The sequence below is a fragment of the Macaca thibetana genome, chromosome 13 (genome assembly GCF_024542745.1).
Source record: "Macaca thibetana thibetana isolate TM-01 chromosome 13, ASM2454274v1, whole genome shotgun sequence".
Classification (NCBI taxonomy): domain Eukaryota; kingdom Metazoa; phylum Chordata; class Mammalia; order Primates; family Cercopithecidae; genus Macaca; species Macaca thibetana.
In genome coordinates, this window is record NC_065590.1 from 102,286,026 (window position 1) to 102,308,017 (window position 21,992).

A 21,992-nucleotide genomic window follows, 5' to 3' on the forward strand; every position below is an offset into this window, starting at 1 on the left:
TAAAATTCTATTTGTATCTAACCCTTACGACACTGATTTGTATAGTGAAAAAAACAAAAACAAAAAACCAGATTCCATCACTTTGTTTTCTCTTTTGAAATAAGTAAGGTTATAAAGACCTTTAATAATATGGATTTTTTTCTACTCTGTAATGCTTTCCTATAAGTATTTCCTTGTGGCATTTCAGAATTATCTTGTGAAAGAGAAGAAACTCTCACTTTTATTGTAAGTAAAGTTCTGATAATTATCACTAGTGTAAAAAGTACTTTCTAAGCATTTGCCTGCATCCCCCTCAAGGGCAGTCTTCTGACTTCTTAATACATGAATGTTAATATTAGTGGTGATCCAAGAGCCGCTCCCACTTCCATTTCTTCGGAAAGTCTAGAGGCCCCCATCCAGGCAATCTTTCCTTTTGTCACTTAGACTCTCGCGTTTAAAGGTACCCTTTAAAAACCAGGATTGGCCCGCATCCACTAATAGACCTCGGACAGTTTGCTGGGGGTTTTTTTGTTGTTTGTTTGTTTGTTTGTTTTGTTTGCTCTGGGGATGCAAAGGAGGGAAATCCCTGCACTTCCTGTCTGTCTTTTTGGCAGCCCGGATTGAACTGGGGACTACATCTGTAGAAAAAAAGAAAAAAAAAAAAGCAGAGTTGGCAACTCCACCTCGACATGACTTTCAGCATGAAGTCCAGCAAACTCGCACACATGCAGAGATAGCTGGGGGGAGCAGAGCAGTGTCACACACATGCATGTGACGGTGACAGAGGCACAGCCTCACTCTGCAGGGAGCAAGAGTCTCTGCTCCGACATGAAGTGAATCAGGAGGGCGCCAGCAATGTCGGCCTCTGCCGATTGGCGAGTGGCTGTCTTCTCATCAGAAGCTTCTGATTCCTGCCCTACAAAATGGAAAGCCTCAACCAGAGGCCCTTTGACCTATGTTAAAGATACTGCTGGCAGACTCAGGGTGGATATATACTTTTGGTTAAACAAGCAGAAGATAATATAGTTTTGAGTGTGCAGATTTTCTAAAAGAACATTCTATGTGGAAAGCACGTATTGAATTATGAAGCATCATCCATTTTCACTTTTAAATACATAACTGCATTATCTATATAAGATTGGCCATATTTAGTCCTCAATGATGTGTTTACATATGGCATGATTCATGCGTTTTTACAAATGAATTTTACAGAGTGGAGGGCTTGCTAAAATAAATAAAATAAAAAAGAAGTTTAGCTGCAAAAAAAAGTTAGGATAAGTTTGATACACCAAATGAATACTACTAGTTTCTACACCAGTTCCAAAGATTTGGGTCACAGGTCACAGATTTAACCCTAAATTTCTCAGAAATCAAGGGAAAGAGAGGGAAATAACTGTAAAATGTATCCATGCAAATCCCTCAGTTTCTCTCTTTATAACTCACTAGATAAACATGTTCACATAAGTAATTTCAATAATCCTTACATGTATATTTTTACATTTATTCAATCCTCACCTACACCAATGCCTAATGCAGTGCGTAAAAACCAAGGACTATAAAACCAGATCATGAAAATTTACCCCGAGGAGTGTTTAGAATTGTAAAGAATTGTAATATTAAACTACTCAATTTGAACTACCCTTTTTTCAGATATGAAGATTAAAGCTCAAAGAGGAGTTGCAATTTGCCCCAGGTAGGAATCTTGAGTCATCTCAAATTTATGGGCATATTTTTACTCTCCAAAAGACTCAGGGAAGACACTGGGAATTTGTTTCAAAATAACATGAATATTACAGAAATATTCTCATATATAGATGCACCGTTCAATACAACTAGGAAGGAAAAGAAAGGATCTTAAAACACACCCGTCTCTAGATTGCCAATGTATAGGCAGGCCTCAGAGATGTTGCAGGTCCTGTTTTAAATCTCTACACAAAAATAAATAGTACAGTAAAGGCAGTCACACATTTTTTTGTTTGTTTCTCGGTGCATACAAAGTTATGTTTACACAATACTTTGTCTAAGTGTGCAGTAGCATTATGTATAATGAAAGGCACATGTTTTCCTTTTAAAAATACTTTATTGTTAAAAAATGCAACGGCCTTCTTTGTCTCTTTTGATCTTTGTTGGTTTAAAGTCTGTTTTATCAGATACTAGGATTGTAACCCCTGCTTTTTGTGGTTTTCCATTTGCTTGGTAGATCTTCCCCCATCCCTTTATTTTGAGCCTTTGTGTGTCTCTGCACATGAGATGGGTCTCCCGAATGCAGCACACTGATGGGTCTTGACTCTATCCAATTTGCCAGTCTGTGTCTTTTAATTGGAGCATTTAGCCCATTTACATTTAAGGTTAATATTGTTATGTGTAAATCTGATCCTGTCATTATGATGTTAGCTGGTCATTTTGCTCGTTAGTTGATGCAGTTTCTTCCTAGCATCGATGGTCTTTACAATTTGGCATGTTTTTGCAGCGGCTGGTACCAGTTGTTCCTTTCCATGTTTAGTGCTTCCTTCAGGAGCTCTTGTAGGGCAGGCCTGGTGGTGACAAAATCTCTCAGCATTTGCTTGTCTGTAAAGGATGTTATTTCTGCTACACTTATAAAACTTAGTTTGGCTAGATATGAAATTCTGGGTTGAAAATTCTTTTATTTACGAATGTCGAATATCGGCCCCCACTCTCTTCTGGCTTGTAGAGTTTCTGCCGAGAGATCCGCTGTTAGTCTGATGGACTTCCCTTTGTGAGTAGCCCAACCTTTCTCTCTGGCTGCCCTTAACATTTTTTCCTTCATTTCAACGGTAGTGAATCTGACAATTATGTGTCTTGGGGTTGCTCTTCTTGAGGAGTATCTTTGTGGCATTCTCTGTATTTCCTAAATTTGAATGTTGGCCTGTCTTGCTAGGTTGGGGAAGTTCTCCTGGACAATATCCTGCAGAGTGTTTTCCAACGTGGTTCCATTTTCCCCGTCACTTTCAGGTACACCAGTCAGACATAGATTTGGTCTTTTCACATAGTCCCGTATTTCTTGGAGACTTTGTTCGTTTCTTTTTTTCTCTAGACTTCTCTTCTCACTTCATTTCATTCATTTGATCTTCAATCACTGATAGCCTTTCTTCCAGTTGATCGAATTGGTTACTGAAGCTTGTGCATTTGTCACATAGTTTTCATGCCATGGTTTTCCGCTCTATCAGGTCATTTAAGGACGTCTCTACATTGGTTATTCTAGTTAGTCTTTCATCTACTCTTTTTTCAAGGTTTTTAGCTTCTTTGTGATGGGTTCAAACTTCCTCTTTTAGCTTGGAGAAGTTTGGTCATCTGAAGCCTTCTTCTCTCAACTTGTCAAAGTCATTCTCTGTCCAGCTTTGTTCCATTGCTGGTGAGGAACTGCGTTCCTTTGGAGTGGGAAAGGCACTCTGATTTTTAGAATTTTCAGCTTTTCTGCTCTGTTTCTTCCCCATCTTTGTGGTTTTATCTACCTTTGGTCTTTGATGATGGTGACATATAGATGGGGTTTTGGTGTGGATGTCCTTTCTGTTTGTTAGTTTTCCTTCTAACAGTCAGGACCCTCAGCTGCAGGTCTGCTGGAGTTTGCTCGAGGTCCACTCCAGACACTGTTTGCCTGGGTATCAGCAGCGGAGGCTGCAGAAGAGTGAATATTGCTGAACAGCAAATCTTGCTGCCTGATCGTTCCTCTGGAAGCTTTGTCTCAGAGGGGTACCCGGCCATGTGAGGTGTCAGTCTGCCCCTATTGGGGGGTGCCTCCAGGAGAACTACAAATGACTGCTCAATGAAATAAAAGAGGACACAAACAAATGGAAGAACATTCCATGCTCATGGATAGGAAGAATCAATATTGTGAAAATGGCCATACTGCCCAAGGTAATTTATAGATTCAATGCCATCCCCATTAAGCTACCAATGACTTTCTTCACAGAATTGAAGTTCATATGGAACCAAAATAGAGCCCGCATTGCCAAGACAATCCTAAGCAAAAAGAACAAAGCGGGAGGAATCATGCTACTTGACTTCAAACTATACTACAAGGCTACAGTAACCAAAACAACATGATACTGGTACCAAAACAGAGATATAGACCAATGGAACAGAACAGAGCCCTCAGAAATAATACCACACCTCTACAACCATCTGATCTTTGACAAACCTGACAAAAACAAAAAATGGGGAAAGGATTCTCTATTTAATAAATGGTGCTGGGAAAACTGGGTAGCCATATGTAGAAAGCTGAAACTGGATCCCTTCCTTACACCTTATATGAAAATTAATTCAAGATGGATTAGAGACTTAAATGTTAGACCTAGGCCGGGCGCGGTGGCTCAAGCCTGTAATGCCAGCACTTTGGGAGGCCGAGACGGGCGGATCACGAGGTCAGGAGATCGAGACCATCCTGGCTAACACGGTGAAACCCCGTCTCTACTAAAAAATACAAAAAACTAGCCGGGCGAGGTGGCGGGCGCCTGTAGTCCCAGCTACTCGGGAGGCTGAGGCTGGAGAATGGCGTGAACCCGGGAGGCGGAGGCTGCAGTGAGCTGAGATCCGGCCACTGCACTCCAGCCTGGGTGACAGAGCAAGACTCTGTCTCAAAAAAAAAAAAAAAAAAAAAAAAAATGTTAGACCTAAAACCATAAAAACCCTAGAAGAAAACCTAGGCAATACCATTCAGGACACAGGCATGTGCAAGGACTTCATGTCTAAAACACCAAAAGCAATGGCAACAAAAGCCAAAATTGACAAATGGGATCTAATTAAACTAAAGAGCTTCTGCACAGCAAAAGAAACTACCGTCAGAGTGAACAGGCAACCTACAGAATGGGAGAAAATTTTTGCAGTCTACTCATCTGGCAAAGGGCTAATATCCAGAACCTACAACAAATTTACAAGAAAAAAACAACCCCATCAAAAAGTGGGCAAAGGATATGAACAGATACTTCTCAATAGAATACATTTATGCAGCCAACAGACACACGAAAAAATGCTCATCATCACTGGCCATCAGAGAAATGCAAATCAACACCACAATGAGAAACCCTCTCACACCAGTTAAAATGGCGATCATTAAAAAGTCAGGAAACAACAGGTGCTGGAGAGGATGTGGAGAAATAGGAGCACTTTTACACTGTTGGTGGGACTGTAAACTAGTTCAGCCTTTGTGGAATACATTGTGGTGATTCCTCAAGGATCTAGAACTAGAAATACCATTTGACCCAGCCATCCCATTACTGGATATATACCCAAAGAATTATAAATCATGCTGCTATAAAGACACATGCACACGTATGTTTATTGTGGCACTATTCACAATAGCAAAGACTTGGAACCAAACTAAATGTCCATCAATGACAGACTGGATTAAGAAAATGTGCAACATATACACCATGGAATACTATGCAGCCATAAAAAAAGGATGAGTTCATGTCCTTTGTAGGGACATGGATGCAGCTGGAAACCATTCTCAGCAAACTATCGCAAGAACAGAAAACCAAACACTACTTGTTCTCACTCGTAGGTGGGAATTGAACAGTGAGAACACCTGGACACAGGAAGGGTAACATCACACACCAGTGCCTGTCGTGAGATAGGGGAAGGAGGAAGGGATAGCATTAGGAGATATACCTAATGTAAATGATGAGTTAATGGGTGCAGCACACCAACATGGCACATGTATACATACGTAACAAACCTGCATATTGTGCACATGTACCCTAGAACTTAAAGTATAATATAAAATTTTTTAAAAATGCTGACAATCATCTCAGCCTTCAGCAAGCTGTAATCTTTTTGCTGGTGCAGAGTCTTACTTTAGTGGCAGTGGTGGCAGTTGACTGACGATCACAGTGGTGGTTGCTGACAGTTGACGTAGCTGGCAATTTCTAAAAGTAAGACAACAGTGAAGTTTGCTACATTGACTGACTTCTTTTTTCAAAATATTCCTCTGTAGCATATAATGCTGTTTGATGGACACTTACCAACAGTGGAATTTCTCTCAAAATTGGAGTCAATCCTCTCAAATGCTGCTACTGATTTATCAATGCAGTTTGTGTAATATTCTAAATCATTTGCTGCTATTTCAACAATACTCTCAGCATCTTCACCAGGAATAGTTTCCTTCTGAAGAAGCTACTTTCTTTGCTCATCCATAAGAAGCAATTTCTCATCCCAAGTTTTGTTCTAAGATTGCAGAATTCATTCCTATTTTCAGGCTTCACTTCTAATTCCATTTCTCTTGCTATTTCCATCATATCTTCAGTTGCTTTCTCTACGGAAGTCTTGAACCCCTCAAAGTCATCCATGAGGGTTGAAGTCATGTTCTTCCAAACTCCTGTTAGTGTTCATATGTTGACCTCTTCCCATGAATCACAAATGTTCTTAGTGGCATCTAGTGTAGTGAATCCCTTCCAGAAAGTTTTCAATTTACTTTGCCTACATCCATCAAAGAAATCACTATCAGTGGTGGTGATGGTCTTATGAAATGTATCTCTTAAGGAATAAGACTTGAAAGCAAAAATTAATTATGATACATAGACTGCAGAATGGGTGTTGTGTTAGCAAGTATGAAAACAGCATTAATCTCCTTGTACATCTTCATCAGAGCTCTTGGGTAACCAGGTGCATTGTCAATACCCAGTAATATTTGAAAGAAATCTTTGAGCATTAGGTATCAATAGTTGGCTTAAAATCTTCAGTAAACCATGCTGTAAATAGATGTGTTGTCATCCAGGCTTTACTTCTCCATTTACAAAGCACAGGAGGAGTAGATCTAGCATAATTTTTAAGGGCCTTAGAATTTTCAGAATGGTAAATGAGTATTGGTTTCAACTTAAAGTCACCAGATGCATTACACTAACAAGAGAGGCAGCCTGTCCTTTGAAGTTAGGTATTGACTTCTCCTCTTAGCTATGAAAGTCCTAGACGGCATCTTCTTCCAATAGAAAGCTGTTTTGTCTACACTGAAAATCTGTTGTTTAGGATAGTGCCCTTCATCAAGGATCTTAGCTCGATCTTTTGGATAACTTGCTACAGCTTCTTCATTAGCACTTGCTACTTCGTCATCTATTTTTATGTTATGAAAATGGCTTTTTCCTTTAAACCTCATGAATCAGGCTCTGCAAGCTTCAAGCATTTCTTTTGCCACTTCCTCACCTCTCTAAGACTTCATAGAGTTAAGCAAAATCAGGGCCTTGCTCTGGATTAGGCTTTGGCTTAGATAATGGTGTGGCTGCTTTGGTCTTCTGTCCAGATCACTCAAACACTTTCCAAATTAGCAGCAAGACTGTTTCCTTTCCTATTGTTCATGTGTTCACTGGAGTAGCACCTTGACTTTCCAGCAAGAACTTTGTGTTTGCACTCCCAAGCTGGCTAACTGGTGTGAGAGTCCTAGCACTTGGCCTGCCTTGGCTTTCAACATGCTTTCCTAACTAAGCTTGATCATTTTCAGCTTTTGATTTAAAGTGAGAGACATGTGACTCTTTGTCTCACTTGAGCAGTTATAGGGTTATTAATTGGCCTAATTTAAATATTGCAGTGTCTCAGGGAATAGGGAGGCCCAAGAAGAGGCAGAGAAATGAGGGAATGACGAGTTGTGGAGCCGTCAGAACTGACACAGCATTTACTGATTAAGTTAACCATTTTATATAGGCATGTTTTGTGGTGTCCAAAAGCAATTAAAATAGTATCATCGAAGGTCACTGGTTCTGACCACAGATCATTATAATGACTTAATAATAATGAAAATGCTTGGAATATTTCTGGAATTTACCCAAATGTGACACACAGACACAGTGTGAGTACATGCTGTTAGAGGGTGAAGCTGATAGACTTATTTGACACAGGGTGGTGACAAAACTTTCATTTAAAAAAAAAAACCCGCAAAACACAATAAAATGAGTTGTGCCTGTACTTACCTACAAACAGCAAGCTGCCCTTTCTTCCCCCTTTATCCCATGCTGTGGTTCTCCACTGACATCAGCATCCGTGTAACTTCAGTCATCTCATACACAATGCAGGATAATCCTGGCAGGCACTGATTGGCCATCCAAGAGCCATTTGGGGGAATACTCAGGAGAAACTGTGCATCACAGTGGGATGATTTAAGCAACATTCATAGGCCTGCCTCATCTTTCTTGTTATTTTCTCTTGGACTTCCCTAGTATTTACAGTTTCTGTTAGTAGATTGGCCGCTTTGTCTATAATTTATCCACTAGGCTATGTCAAAATGGGGAGTGCTAGAGTCAATGTAGAGAGCTGTCTTGGAGTCTAGTCCATGAAATACTTCAGTGAATTTTTGAACACGGACAACCAATAAGTTATTGAAATGCAGACAGATCCTTGAAAATTAGGTAAGAGTATGTTTTGTGTTTTAGAGACCTAGAGGAAAGAACTAAACCTTCTGAGATATGGGTCTGGTCACAGGAGAATGGACTCAAGGGCAAGGATAAAAGCAAAAGGCATGGGGACAGTGGAGCGAGAAAAACAAACCTAAAAACAAAGCTGGTGTTGCCAGACATGAGGAATCCCTGAAAACAAATATCCACCTTTGATCACATCAGAGGCACAGATATTCGTGACCAGTGCATTCAATTTCAACTTGGAAGTTCTGCATAAAGGCCTACTACACGGGTGCTAACCCGTACATTCAGTTACAGATAATGGGACCACAGACACCCTGAAAAACTTGGTGGTGGGCCCCCAGGCTTGTCCCAGCTGTCCTGGCAGAGCCTAGAGAAAGCTTCTACTCCCCCACTCTCCACCACTGGACACCTTCATTATACACGGACTACACTTCTGTGGGCACGAATAGAAAGACCTAAACCAGACATGGAAATTCAGACTATTCACAGCATCCACTAACTTTTTCATTCATTTAAGAAATCGTTGTTGAGTGCATACTTTGGGCCAGGTCGTGCTTTAAGCACAGAGCATCAGATAGTAAACAAAACCGAAAAAAGAGATTCTCTGGTGCCTGACTAGCCACTACAGGCAAGGCACATGCAAGGAAAGATGTATCAATACTGTCCCGGAGAAGCATGTGGTCTAGTGGACAATAATATACATGTGCATGAATAAGCACATTGGGAAGTAACACACGCTCTAAGGCATTCGAGTGTCCCTGAAAGACGGGCAGGAGAGGGTGGGAGGAAGATATTCTGTTTGCAAGTGACAGTGGATATTCCTTGCCGGAGGGAGCATGGGAGCTGGACCTTGACTACGTGAAGAATATGCATGTGGGAAACAGAGTCACAGCTTCCCATAAGGAGCAATTTGTCTATGCCACATCGGAAGGGTAGAAAAGAAGAGAGGTGTATTGGCGAAGACAAATTCGTAGATGATCAGAGCTTAAGGAGGGGAACAAAAACAATGGCATGTTGGTTTGGGTCAGACTGTGCCCAGTCTGAAGTCTCAGCTTCAGGATCAACAGAAGCAGGTCTGAGGCAGATTTTTGTTTTTGAGAATAATGAGTTTTGCAAATAGATAACCAAACATAGTTAGTATAATTTGATAAAATTGAAAGTCAGTAGAGCTTAAAGGGATAAATATATAAAGTGACCTTTGTACTTAAATCCAGTAATATTGTCATTTTGTTGTATTATTTTATTTTGACAATTATTAAGCAACCACTAACTCACTGACCTCTCTGTTATCCTCAGATAGTAAAGATCTAAAGTTTATCTGTACTTTAATCTGAATGATCTGAAATCCCAAGATGCTAATTTTTTAAAACAGATGATATATAAAAATACACTTCTCTTTTATTTAGGAAAAATAAAGGCATAAAACAACCCGAGACATCATGTGGCAGGGAAGGGGCCTGACAGTTCCCTGACGTGTGGGTTGTGATGTCCATTTGTCAAGTCCACCTTTCATTCAATAGGAAAACAAGAATCGCGATTCTTTGATATCTGTACACCCAAACATGTGTGATTGACTTCTATGAGTGTGCAAGACCTAAATTAATTATACTACTTATATTAATCTTGCTTCTTCAAAATTGCTATTGATTAATAAACCACCTAGTTGCACTTCTAATTTTCTAACCAATCTCCCTGTAAATTAAACACAGAATACACACATACACACACACACACACACACACACATTTTTTCGAGAACCAAGAAACCACTGATTAGTAGTATGAACACTTTAATAGAGTGCTGCTTTGAAAAATTTAAATCAAACTAAAAACCATTCTAATTAAAATAAATTCTGCAAGCCACTTTAAGCTGTGGAAATTTAAGGTTGTCAATATATTGAATCCTAATTAAGCATTAGAAGTACAAGTATATTGGCAAAACATTACACATGTAAAACTAATCTCTTGGGTTTTACATTGATGACCAAGAACAAATATGGTCCTTGAAATGTGCTACTAAAACCACAGAGTGTCTGTTTTTATGAATTCAAATTGCTTCGTATCATTGTTAGGGGAAGTGACTTAGACTCATGCCCCTTTGACATTTGCAAGGCCCATGACCGGACAGAAATCAGCAAGAGCTCCTTGTTCCTCAAACCCTCACGGTTTCATCACCAACTCCTCAGATCATTTTGAAGACAGTGCTCACTGAAAACAGCCAAGAGGGGCCAGAGGGGAGAAGATGCGTGTCATTATAAAAAGAGAAGAACGGGAGAATAAGTGAATCAAATATGCTCTTGAAGATGGTAAATAATCCACTCACAGCCAGTTTCTCTGAACTTCTTCAGGTAGTATGTGGAAAATACTACAGTGTGCACTGATCAATCTCCTGTCTAGAATTTTTTTTTCAGTAACATTTGTGATGGTTTACACAGGAATCTAATTATAAAGAGACACCTCAATAGTTTAATGATAAACTGTACATTATTAAAAAAAACAAGTGTTGAAAATAAAAATCTCAAAAATCCTGCCAAAATTAAACATTTGGTTTAGCAAAATATTGACTACATGTGATCATCATATACAGATTTAGCCATCATGTCCTATGTTGCTAAATCTTCTCTCAGTTTTCAAGCTGATTAAAAAAAAAAGATTGAAATAGTAGTTTGTTGTAATAATAAATAGATTGATAAAAGTAATTGTGTTTGTGCTACACTACTGTTGTCTTCTCTTTTATTGTTAAGTTCTGGTTGTTTTTAAAATGCAGTGTACTGTCATGCAATTAGAAAACACATTCATACATGAGTAAAATATTTTTAAATTATTATTGCCATTTTAAACATCTGACACTAGTGTTAGTTTGGACTGCTATAAAAAAAAAAGTGCCATAGTCTGGGTGGCTTAAACAATGCACATATATTTCTCACAATTCTGGAGACCTGGAAGTCTAAGACTAAATCACCTGACGATTCACCATCTGGTGAGGGCCCACTTCCTGGTTCACAGGCAGCTGACTTCTCCTTGTATCCTTACATGGCAGAAAGGGGTCAAAAAAGTCCTCTGGGGTCTCTTTTATAAGGGCCCTAATACCATCTATTAGGGTTCCACCCTTATGACCTAACCATCTCCCGAACGCTCCACCTTCTAGTGCCATCACACTGTGGGTTAGGATTTCAACATATGAATAAGGCGGGTGAGCATGAACATTTATTGCAATGCCATGGACAACTTTATTATGTAAACAAAATATATGGATGTTATTTTGCTACACACAACTTAATTTGACTCAAAACACTTAGTATGTTCTATATTGTCAACTACTCTACTTGAATGGTGAAAGAGAATGACATTCTTCAAAATGGTAACACTTTAAAGTAACTCACTTCAAAGAAAAACTATTTAGTTTAAAATTTGTTCTAAAAAGTTAAGAAACACAAAAAGGTAGTCTTATGTTGATATCATTTGTAGTATGGCAGAATTTCTAACCAAAGGATTATTTAAGGCCGTGAAAATAGTCAAAGTTAGAAAACAATTTTGTTTTTTTTGTTTTTTTTGTTTTTATGGAGGGAGTTTCTTTGGTGTTTCTAAGTCAGAATATAGCTTTTCGGCTTAAATAATAGTGTTTTTGCCGGGTCCAGTGGCTCTTGCCTGTAATCTCAGCACTTTGGTAGTCCAAGGCAGTGGATTGCTTGAGTGAAGAAGTTCAAAATCAGCCTGGGAAACATTGACTAAAAAAAAAAAATAACTGGGCTTGGTAGCATGTGCCTGTGGTCCCAGCTACTTGGGAGGCTGAGGTAGGAGGATGTACTTGAGCACTGGAGGTCAAAGCTTCAGTGAGCCATGATTTTGCCCTGCACTCCAATCTGAACAACAGAGCAAGACACTGTCTCAAAAAATATGGGGGGTTTCCAAAAGTAAAGATATTAAGCATTAATTTTTTCTGATTTGGGCAACGATGGAATGGCATTGCTTTAGGAGAGGATGTCAGTGGGCAGTCGTATCCAGGCTGGCTGGTGGCAAGCAAGGGAATGGACCAGGAAAACCATGACAAGGAGGTTCACTTCTAGGCTTGCAGCAGATTTTAAGAATCAAAGCACAAAGTTTGCAAATTTGCATGGGTCATGAAGTATGTATGAAGAGCAGGCAGAAGAGAGGAATTGCAGACAAATAAAGAAGTAAAGACCCTACAGAAAGCACCACTCACAGATTTACAGCAAGAGAAGTAAATCTCTAGTACTCTCCCTACGCCAAGTCATGACAGAGACAATCTATGATTTTCTGGCCACACCTTTTGTATTCATTGTCCAGTAGTATCAACATCCCCAGGGTTTCCTGATAAATCAGGCAGTTTCAGACGTCTTTGCCATTGTACATTTTCCTTGTGTTACATGTGCATTCCTCCATCCTCCATGTAGCCAGAGCATCCATTCAACAGTCTGGATGGGAACTCTCAAAGCCTAGGGGCTATTTAAAGGCTTGTCTAAGTAACTGAGTCCTCAGTCATGCTCTCCATCCAAAATTTTACATGAAAAATTGCAAGATTATAATTGACACACACTATGTCTACAACACATATAACATGGCTTGGCTGTTTGCCCCCACCCAAATCTCACCTTGAATTGTCATAATCTAATCCTCACATGCTGTAGGAGGTAACTGGTGGAAGGTAATTGGATCGTGGGGGTGGGTCTTTCCCATGCTGTTCTCATCATGCTGAATAAGTCTCACGAGATCCCGTGGGTTTATAAAGGAGAGATCCCCTGCACATGCTCTCTTGCCTGCCGCCATGTAAGATGTGACTTACTCCTCCTTGCCTTCCACCACAATTGTGAGGTCTCCCCAGTCATGTGGAACTGTGAGTCAATCAAACCTCTTTCCTTTATAATTACCCAGTCTCAGTTATATCTTTATTAACAGCAGGAGAACAGACGAATACAATACACGTTATGTCAATTTCATTATCTAATAGGTTTATAAGTCTTAATTTCTAAATATTTCATTATATTCATAACCAATTCAGATGCTGTATCTCCTTAGTTTCATACTTGCTTAGCCAATTTTCCATAGTGATTGCTGAGAAAGCACAGCCGACAATAACTAATATCTCAAAAGCAAAATTATACAATTCCTTTCAAACTTAAAGCAAAACAAATAATTGTATATAGATATGTAGATATGGATTCACCGAGTGCATTTTATAAAATCTGTGTGTTGGGTGTGGAGAGTGGTCTACACAGAGACCCTGAGGATTTGTAAACAGCCCTGCTCCCCTTGGGAACCTGGTTAACAACTCATCGTTGGACACTGTTTAAGTGTCAACTCTTCTGAAAAGCTTTCCCTAATCCCCTCAGATGGTGACTCTTTTCACTCGATTTCTCCCATATCTGCCACATTCTGCTGTAATTATTACACTGTGCTTCCCCTCCCAGATTATGGCTTCTTGGCATTCGTATCTACATTTTATCCTTTCTTTTATTCCCAGAACCTGTCCAAGATCCTAAAAAACGTATAGAGCTTAGTAAATATTTGTTGAATTGAATTAAATTTAGACAGAACTACCAACACCAAAACAAGAATTAAAAAAACTAAAAGGAAAGACAAGACAGCATTTCAATACTTAAAAAATTTATCAACAAGACCAAAGCATAGATGGAAGGTTTGTTTCTTAGCCAGAGAACTTTTGCCATCTTTTTTTCTTAGCTAGAGGAATTTTGCCAAGTGCCTAAGTTTAAAAAAAAAAAAAAAATCAATGAGCTCTTATCACTTAACCAACTGGTATTGAGAAGTTACTCTTTATAATGGCCTATCCTCTCTAGTGAGGACAGAGGAACAAGTAAAATATCCTCAGAAAGTTTATAGCCAGTAGTGAAAATCTAATGAAAATATAAACCTTAATATTTGACAAATAGTACAGTAATGAAATATTCACAACAGTTTGGGAGAAGAGTTTCTAGGAAAAGGCTCAAGGTAACTTAAGGCAAGTAAGATTTGCATCGTGTATTGAAGAATAAACAGAACTCCACTGGCTTGGAACAGAGACAGACAAGGCAGAAAAATACATAAGCAAAGGTAGAATGAAGTGGGAATTTCCAAATAGTCTCACATGGCTGAAAGGAAGGAGAGCTAGCTACCACAGGAAACGGAAGCATATGCATGGTTGGCCCCCAGTGATAGGGTCTTGCTAAACTTGTATTTCGTTCTATAGCAAACCATCAAATGTCTCATTTTTGCATACAGATACACGTGTACTTGTAGGAGTACTTACAAAGATGTAGCTCTCAAATGGGAACATAAACAGTAACTTATCTAATAGACACATAAATATGGGTGGTTAAAGAGGGTGAATTCTGAAGCCAGTTCATTTGAATTCAAATTCCAACTCTTCCCCTTAATAAATGAATAATCTTGGACATGTTACTTAATCGTTTTATGCCTCGGTTTACTGATATGAATGAATGGGATGATAGTAATGACCTCAGTGAAATGTTGTGTTAAATCATGTAAAATCCCTGGAAGAGTACCTGGCAAAAATTTTCAATCAGTTGTATTCATTGTCTTTCCATAAAGCATGTGAGCAGCTCAGAGCAGGAATGGTTCCTTGCACTCACGTTTCCATCTCTCAAATAAACAAGCAGTTTTAGACTCCCCTGTACTCCTGGGTTGTGCATCTAAAGATTCAGCCAATCACAGATGAAAAATGTTCTGAAAAAAAAGGATGGTTGCATCAACACTGAACATGTTTAGAGTGTTTTTATCTCATTATTCCTTAAACAATACAGTGTAACAACTTTTTTTTTTTTTTTTTTTTTTTTTTTTTTTTTTTTTTTTTTTTTTTTGAGACGGGGTCTCGCTCTGTCACCCAGGCTGGAGTGCAGTGGCCGGATCTCAGCTCACTGCAAGCTCCGCCTCCCGGGTTCACGCCATTCTCCTGCCTCAGCCTCCCGAGTAGCTGGGACTACAGGCGCCCGCCACCTCGCCCGGCTAGTTTTTTGTGTTTTTTAGTAGAGACGGGGTTTCACCGGGTTAGCCAGGATGGTCTCGATCTCCTGACCTTGTGATCCACCCGTCTCGGCCTCCCAAAGTGCTGGGATTACAACTATTTACATAGCACTTATGCTGTATTTATCATAGTGTAATCTAGAGATGACTTAAAATATAGTAGAGGATATGCATAGATTGTGTAGAAATACTGTGTTATTTTATATCAGGGACTTGAACATCTGCTGATTTTAGCATCCACTGGGGTCATGCAACCAATCCTTCGCTGATAGTAAAGGAAGATTGTATAGGAATTTAGCCAATATATGTTAAGAATCTGATAGAGGAAAATACTAAAAATGTCTAGATAAACTTACTTTTTGGGGGAATTAATCTGTCCACTTCCTGCATCTTAAATCTTTTTATTAAAGCTGTGCAAAACCATTTTGCATTCCATGTGATGGCAGGTCTCCCCTGGCTCTGCATTTGGCCACTCTCTAGTTCCTCAGTTTGTAATGTTTGAGGTAATTCACTATTTCCCTGAGACCTAATCGTTTATTCTGCTAAGTTCTGCAACCCTTTTCAGTGCAGTTCCATCATCTATCAGCATTTCCTGTCCCTATTCTTACTCTGCAAATACATTAGGTTAAAGAACATGTTATGTCTGCATTCCAAAACCTAGCATAATGCTCTGCACAATCATGCGCAAAGTTAGCACAGTAACTGCTAACTGTTAGCAGAGTAACAAGCAAGTTCAAAGTTAGCAGAGTAACTAAACAGTCTCAAGAAACAGTGAATAACCTCAGACATTACAAACTGAAGAACTAGGGAGTGACCAAATGCAGAGCCAGGGGAGACACCACTGTCATATGGAATAGAGACACGGAGAACATGCTTGATATGGTTTGGCTCTGTGTCCTCATCAAAATCTCATCTTGAATTGTACTCTCATAATTTCCATATGTTATTGGATGGACCCAGTGGGAGGTAATTGAATTATGGGGGTGTGTCTTTCCTGTGCTGTTCTTGTGACAAGATCGGACGGTTTTATAAGGGGGATTTTCCCTGCACAAGCTCTCTCTTTTGCCTGCCACCATCCACATAAGGTGTGACTTGCTCCTCCTTGCCTTCCACCATGATTGTGAGGTCTCCCTAGACATGTTGAATTGTAAGTCCATTAAGCCTCTTTCTCTTGTAAATTGCCCAGTCTGGGATATGTCTTTATTAGCAGCATGAAAACAGAGTAATACAGTAAATTGGTACCAGTAGAGTGGGGCACTGCTGAAAAGATACCCGAAAATGTGGATGTGACTTTGGAACTGGGCAACAGGCAGAGGTTGAAACAGTTTGGAGGGCTCAGCAGAAGACAGAAAAAATCTGGGAAAGTTTGGAACTCCCTAGAGACTTGTTGAATGGTTTTGACCAAAACACTGATAATGATATGGTCAATGAAATCAAGGCTGCAGTGGTCTCAGATGGAGATGAGGAACTTGTTAGGAACTAGAGTGAAAGTGATTCTTGCTATGTTTCAGCAAAGAGACTGGAGGTATTTTGCCCCTTTCCTAGAGATTTGTGGAACTTTGAACTTGAGAGAGATGATTTAGGGTATCTGGTGGAAGAAATTTCTAAGCGGCAAAGCATCCAAGAGGTGACATGGGTGCTATTAAAGACATTCAGTGTTATAAGGGAGTCAGAGCATAAACATTTAGAAAATTTGCAGCCTGACAATGTGACAGAAAAGAGCATCCCATTTTCTGAGGAGAAATTCAAGTTCACTGCAGAAATTCGCATAAGTAACGAGGAGCTGAATGTTAATCCTCAAGACAATGGGGAAAATGTCTCCAGGGCATGTCAGAGCCCTTCATGGCAGTCCCTCCCATCACAGGCCTGGAGGCCTAGGAGGAAAAAATGGTTTTATGGGCCAGGCCAAGGGCCCCCTTGCTCTGTGCAGCCTAGGGACTTGGTGCCCTGTGTCCCAGCCACTTCAGCCATGGCTAAAAGGAGGCAAGGCACAGCTTGGGATGTTGCTTCAGAAGGGTACAAGCCCCAAGCCTTGACAGCTTCCACATGGTGTTGAGCCTGCAAGTACACAGAAGTCAGGAATAGAGGTTTGGGAACCTCTGCTTAGATTGCAGATGATGTATGGAAATGCCTGGATGCCCAGGCAAAGTTTGCTGCAAGAGTGGGGCTCTCATGGAGAACCTCTTCTAGGGCAGTACAGAAGGGAAATATGGGATTGGAGCCCCCTACATAGAGTCCTCACTGGGGCACTTCCTGGTGAAGTTGTGAGAAGAGGGCCACTGTCATCCAGACTCTTGAATGGTAGATCCACAGATAGCTTGCAACATGTTCCTGGAAAAGTCACAGACACTCTTTGGCAGGCCATGAAAGTAGCCAGGAGGGGAGCTATCCCCTGCAAAGCTACAGAGGCAGAGCTGCCCCAGACCATGGGAACCCACCTCTTGCATCAGTGTGACATGGATGTGAGATATGGAGTCAAAAGAGATGATTTTGGACCTTTAAGATTTCATGCCTTACTGGATTTTGGAACTGCATGGGACCTGTAGCCACTTTGTTTTGGCCAGTTTCCGCTTTGTTTGGCCATTTGGAATGGCTATATTTATTCCATGCTTGTACGTCCATTGTATTTAGGAAGTACCTAACTTGCTTTTGATTTTACAGGCTTATAGGTGGAAAGGGCTTGCCTTGTCTCAAATGAGACTTTGGACTGTGGACTTTTGAGTTAATGCTGAAATGAGTTAAGACTTTGGGAGGCTGTTGGAAAGGCATGATTGATTTTGAAGTGTGAAGACATGAGATTTAACAAGGGCCAGGAATGGAGTAATATGGTTTGGCTCTGTGTCCTCACCCAAATCTCATTTTGAATTGTATTCACATAATTCCCACATGTTGTGGGAGTGACCTGTTGGGAGGTAATTGAAGCAAAGGAGTGGGTCTTTCCTGTGCTGTTCTCATGATAGTGAATAAGTCTCATGAGATCTGATGGTTTTATAAGGGGGTGTTTCCCTGCACAAGCTCTCTCTTTTTGCCTACCACCATCCCCCTAAGATGTGATTTGCTCTTCCTTGCCTTCTACCATGGGTGAGGCCTCCCCAGCCATGTGGAATTGTAAGTCCATTAAACCTCTTTCTTTTATAAATTGCCCAGTCTAGGGCAGGCCTTTATTAGCAGCATGAAAATGGAGTAATACAATGCTTTTTAACTCTTTATAGAGAATGACCCACATGAAGATGTGACAGGTCATGTCAACTGCACTGCTGATACTCTTTACTATTTACTTTGTAGGTGGAAGATTATGGTGCTTTCTACTCAATAGCAGTTACTCCTTCCTGACTGATTTAGAGCTCTGTGTAGAGAGCAAGCTTCCCCTCTCTCTCTTGTGCTTCAGCAGCTCAAGTCTCAGATTCACCTCTGTGCTCTCTGCTTGGTGCCTCCCCCTACCTCTTCCTTTGGCTCTATCATTCTTTTATCTCTGAGACTGAGGGGACTTCCATGCCTTTTTCGTGAGAATCAATGTGCAAAATTCCTGGGAACACCCCAGAAGGAAAGTGGTCAACACAACCACAGATGTAGTTTAGTCATGTGAGAAAGACAAATGAGTCAGACCAGCCTTAGATTAGTCCCTGGCTCTGCCACTTCACAGGGCAGGTAACCAGGTAGCATGAATGTCTGGCCTTGTCAGAGAAAATGAAAAGAACAGATGAGCCTGTTGGAAAGACATGAAAGACTTAAAAACACATCAATATCTGGGGGAAATATTTTGATAAGAGGTGTTTCTGAAGCTGACTATCTGATTTAAGAAGAAAAATATCTTGAAGAACAACTCTGAGTTTACATGAATATTTTATAGAAAAATATTCTTATAAATTAAAAAAATATATATATATATAATCTTCCTGTTTTTACCATATTAGTTCATGCTGGTCTTCTTCACAGAGATTTTTAGTTCTTAGAGGAAGATCTTCTCAAGTTTAACCATTTTATTAATGACTTGGAGTGAGCTTAATTTAATGATTGCATTTTTAAACCTTTTCAAATCTATTTATTAAACTTATTATGTGATTACACTGAAAAATGAGCAAAAAATACTGTTAAATAATACCTAAGTGAAACAAACAGAAAAAGGCAAATAAAAATAATTCTGAATAACAACTTGAAAATTTCAGGAGATTATTATTTATTTCTAGTTATTTTTAAAATTTTAATCTATTCTCTACTACTTTAAATTTAGTCAAGGAATTTGAAAGAAACAATTATTAAGGATAAAATCAGCCACTCCGTACCTATAAATAAAGGTAAGGATTAATTTTGAAAACGTTTCAGATGTTTGTGGTGAACATTTTCTGTTAGGCACCATACAATAAAATGGGCATTAAACCAATGCCTACTAAGTATTAAAACTATCTAGGAAACTAGTGATACCCACGAGATTTGCATGTGACAACACGTGAGAATGAGATTGCTCTCAGAAAGGAGTCAGAGCCTCCGGAAAGCCTGTCCTTACACGGAAACATGCTGGTCAGGAGAAACTCCTACAACTTTGACCTCTGAAAATCAACAAAAGAAGAAGCCGGGATGACCTTACAGCTATAGAAACTCCTTACAACGTTGTGGATTGCAAAGAACATGGGCTTTGGGGGCAGACGTTCTTGCTTACTACCTTAGTATTATGACCCACTCAGTGGGTTTTCAGTAAATCACCTACTATGCCACTGAAAACTCACCAGCAAAATTAGGATCGTGCAGCCATGTTGTTCTTGAGTTTCGAGTACAAGATAGATTTCATTACTGGAAGTACCTATTGTTATTATTAAATTTTCATAATATATTTCAAAAATAATAATGCTTCACTTGGGCTGCTGAGATATCCTGGTTCTATTCTATTTATTTTTCCAATGACAGGACAGATGCTTGAAAGCAAAGGCCCAATCTATCTTCCCCCACAATGTTGTACATAGTGAGCTGACATATATTTAAGTAGGTGAAAGTGTTTCACAGTGTCAAGTTCTGTACAAATGATGCCTAGAAAATCTTAGAAATGATTTGGCTTCGAGAATTTGAGCCACCTACTTTGAGAGTACATCTGCTCCATACCTTCCAGATCCCATACAGTTCTGCAGTGTTTCTTCCCATTTAGGTAGCTCACTCAGTGATCACTCATTGGGAGCCACTGGTGTTTCTTCAAAGACCCTTTCATCCTCTTAACCAAACAACACTTTAAGTCCAACTGTGGGTCTTTTTGTCCCTTAAACCTAAGCTTGATCCAGAATGTACCTCACTGAAGAATTTATCTTCAGGCCCATATGCATCCAATAATCAAAGGTGACACGAACCCACCACCATGTTGCTGTCTTGAGTTCCTTGTCTCCGTGAGCTACTGGTTGTTCCTCTGACAAGCCACTTATATTTAATAACAGAAGAGGATCTAAAACATAAATGGATTAGAATTTGTGTTCCCCTTTCCAGATTTGAGTAAATATAATACTTAAGTCTCAATTATTATTTTTAATAGTTAAATAATTTTACAAGCCTGAAATCAGAGTTGCTGTCATGGTCAACTGATGACTGAGCTCTGGGATTTATTCACAAACAAGCAGTGCGAGTGTTTGCCAGGAAGCACACTGGTCCCAGGCGGGGTGGACTGTGAGCAGCAGTTCTCCTCTGGGTCACCACATAGCATCCTCCAAAAAAAAAAACTCTGAATGTGACCAAAACCCCTTAGGATTATTAATAACTGGGACCTATAGATGTACCAAATCTGAATTTTTGTTGTCTAGTAACACTATGTTTTGAAATTTTTCTTTAGAAAAAAATAATAGTAATTGAGGGTATACCTTGACTAGAGTATGGAGAATAAAATTAATATGAGATGCAGCATCCAGGATCAAGGCTTGAAACCTGGCTTTATCATGGGTTAGCTGGATAAACAAAGGCAATTTGTCTAGTTTTTCTGAGTCAGGTTTTCACTCTGAAAATTGAGCATGTAATTATTTTCCTCATTAGCTTTTCATGGAATAACAATAGCAACAATAAAACAAAGCATAAATAAAATTTAAAAATCCAGCACATTGCTTTTCTCATGGTAATTACCAAACAATTTTTTCTTCTTCTGGTAACAGAAAGGTCAGCGTTTCCTTTCCATCTCTGGACCACTTAGATTTTTAGATAGTTATATTTTACAAAGAAGTCAAAAATTTCCTAAGACTTTCCATCAACTGGTCTTGGTTTAATTCCTTCAAGTCAGAGAGCATAAGTCTAATTCTTTTTTCCACTGGATTGTTGTTGATGTGTGAAGTTAGTCATTTTTTATCCCCAGCCTCTTTTTCATCAAGCTAAGGGGTCAGAATTTTCTTAATCAGGTCTTAAAATATATGGTTTTAAATCTCGCACTATTGTAGTTATTTGAATTTGCACAGCTTTTGGTGTACTGATATCTCTCTTACAAGTGTGGACCTGGACTAGTGGAGGTATTCTAGCTGGAGGCAAAAGGCACTTTTTATGAGCCACAGCACCCACTCCCCCACTCTCCAGCCCAGGTATTTGTGGGCTGGTGAATGATGGAGACACATCAGAGAGGAGAAAAACATCTAATACACTGAAAAAAAAATCTTCGGTATAAGGAGATAGATGAGTCCAAATCACCATCAAGTGG

At 39.6% G+C, this 21,992-nt stretch overlaps 1 non-coding gene across 1 annotated transcript; it reads left to right on the top strand.

Annotated features, from left to right (window-relative positions):
* The first annotated feature begins 464 nt into the window (after window positions 1-464).
* LOC126934540 (small nucleolar RNA SNORA31) lies at window positions 465-619 on the top strand. The gene has a single exon (XR_007719004.1). It is a non-coding gene; the product is annotated as a small nucleolar RNA SNORA31 (small nucleolar RNA).
* Window positions 620-21,992: the final 21,373 nt, after the last annotated feature.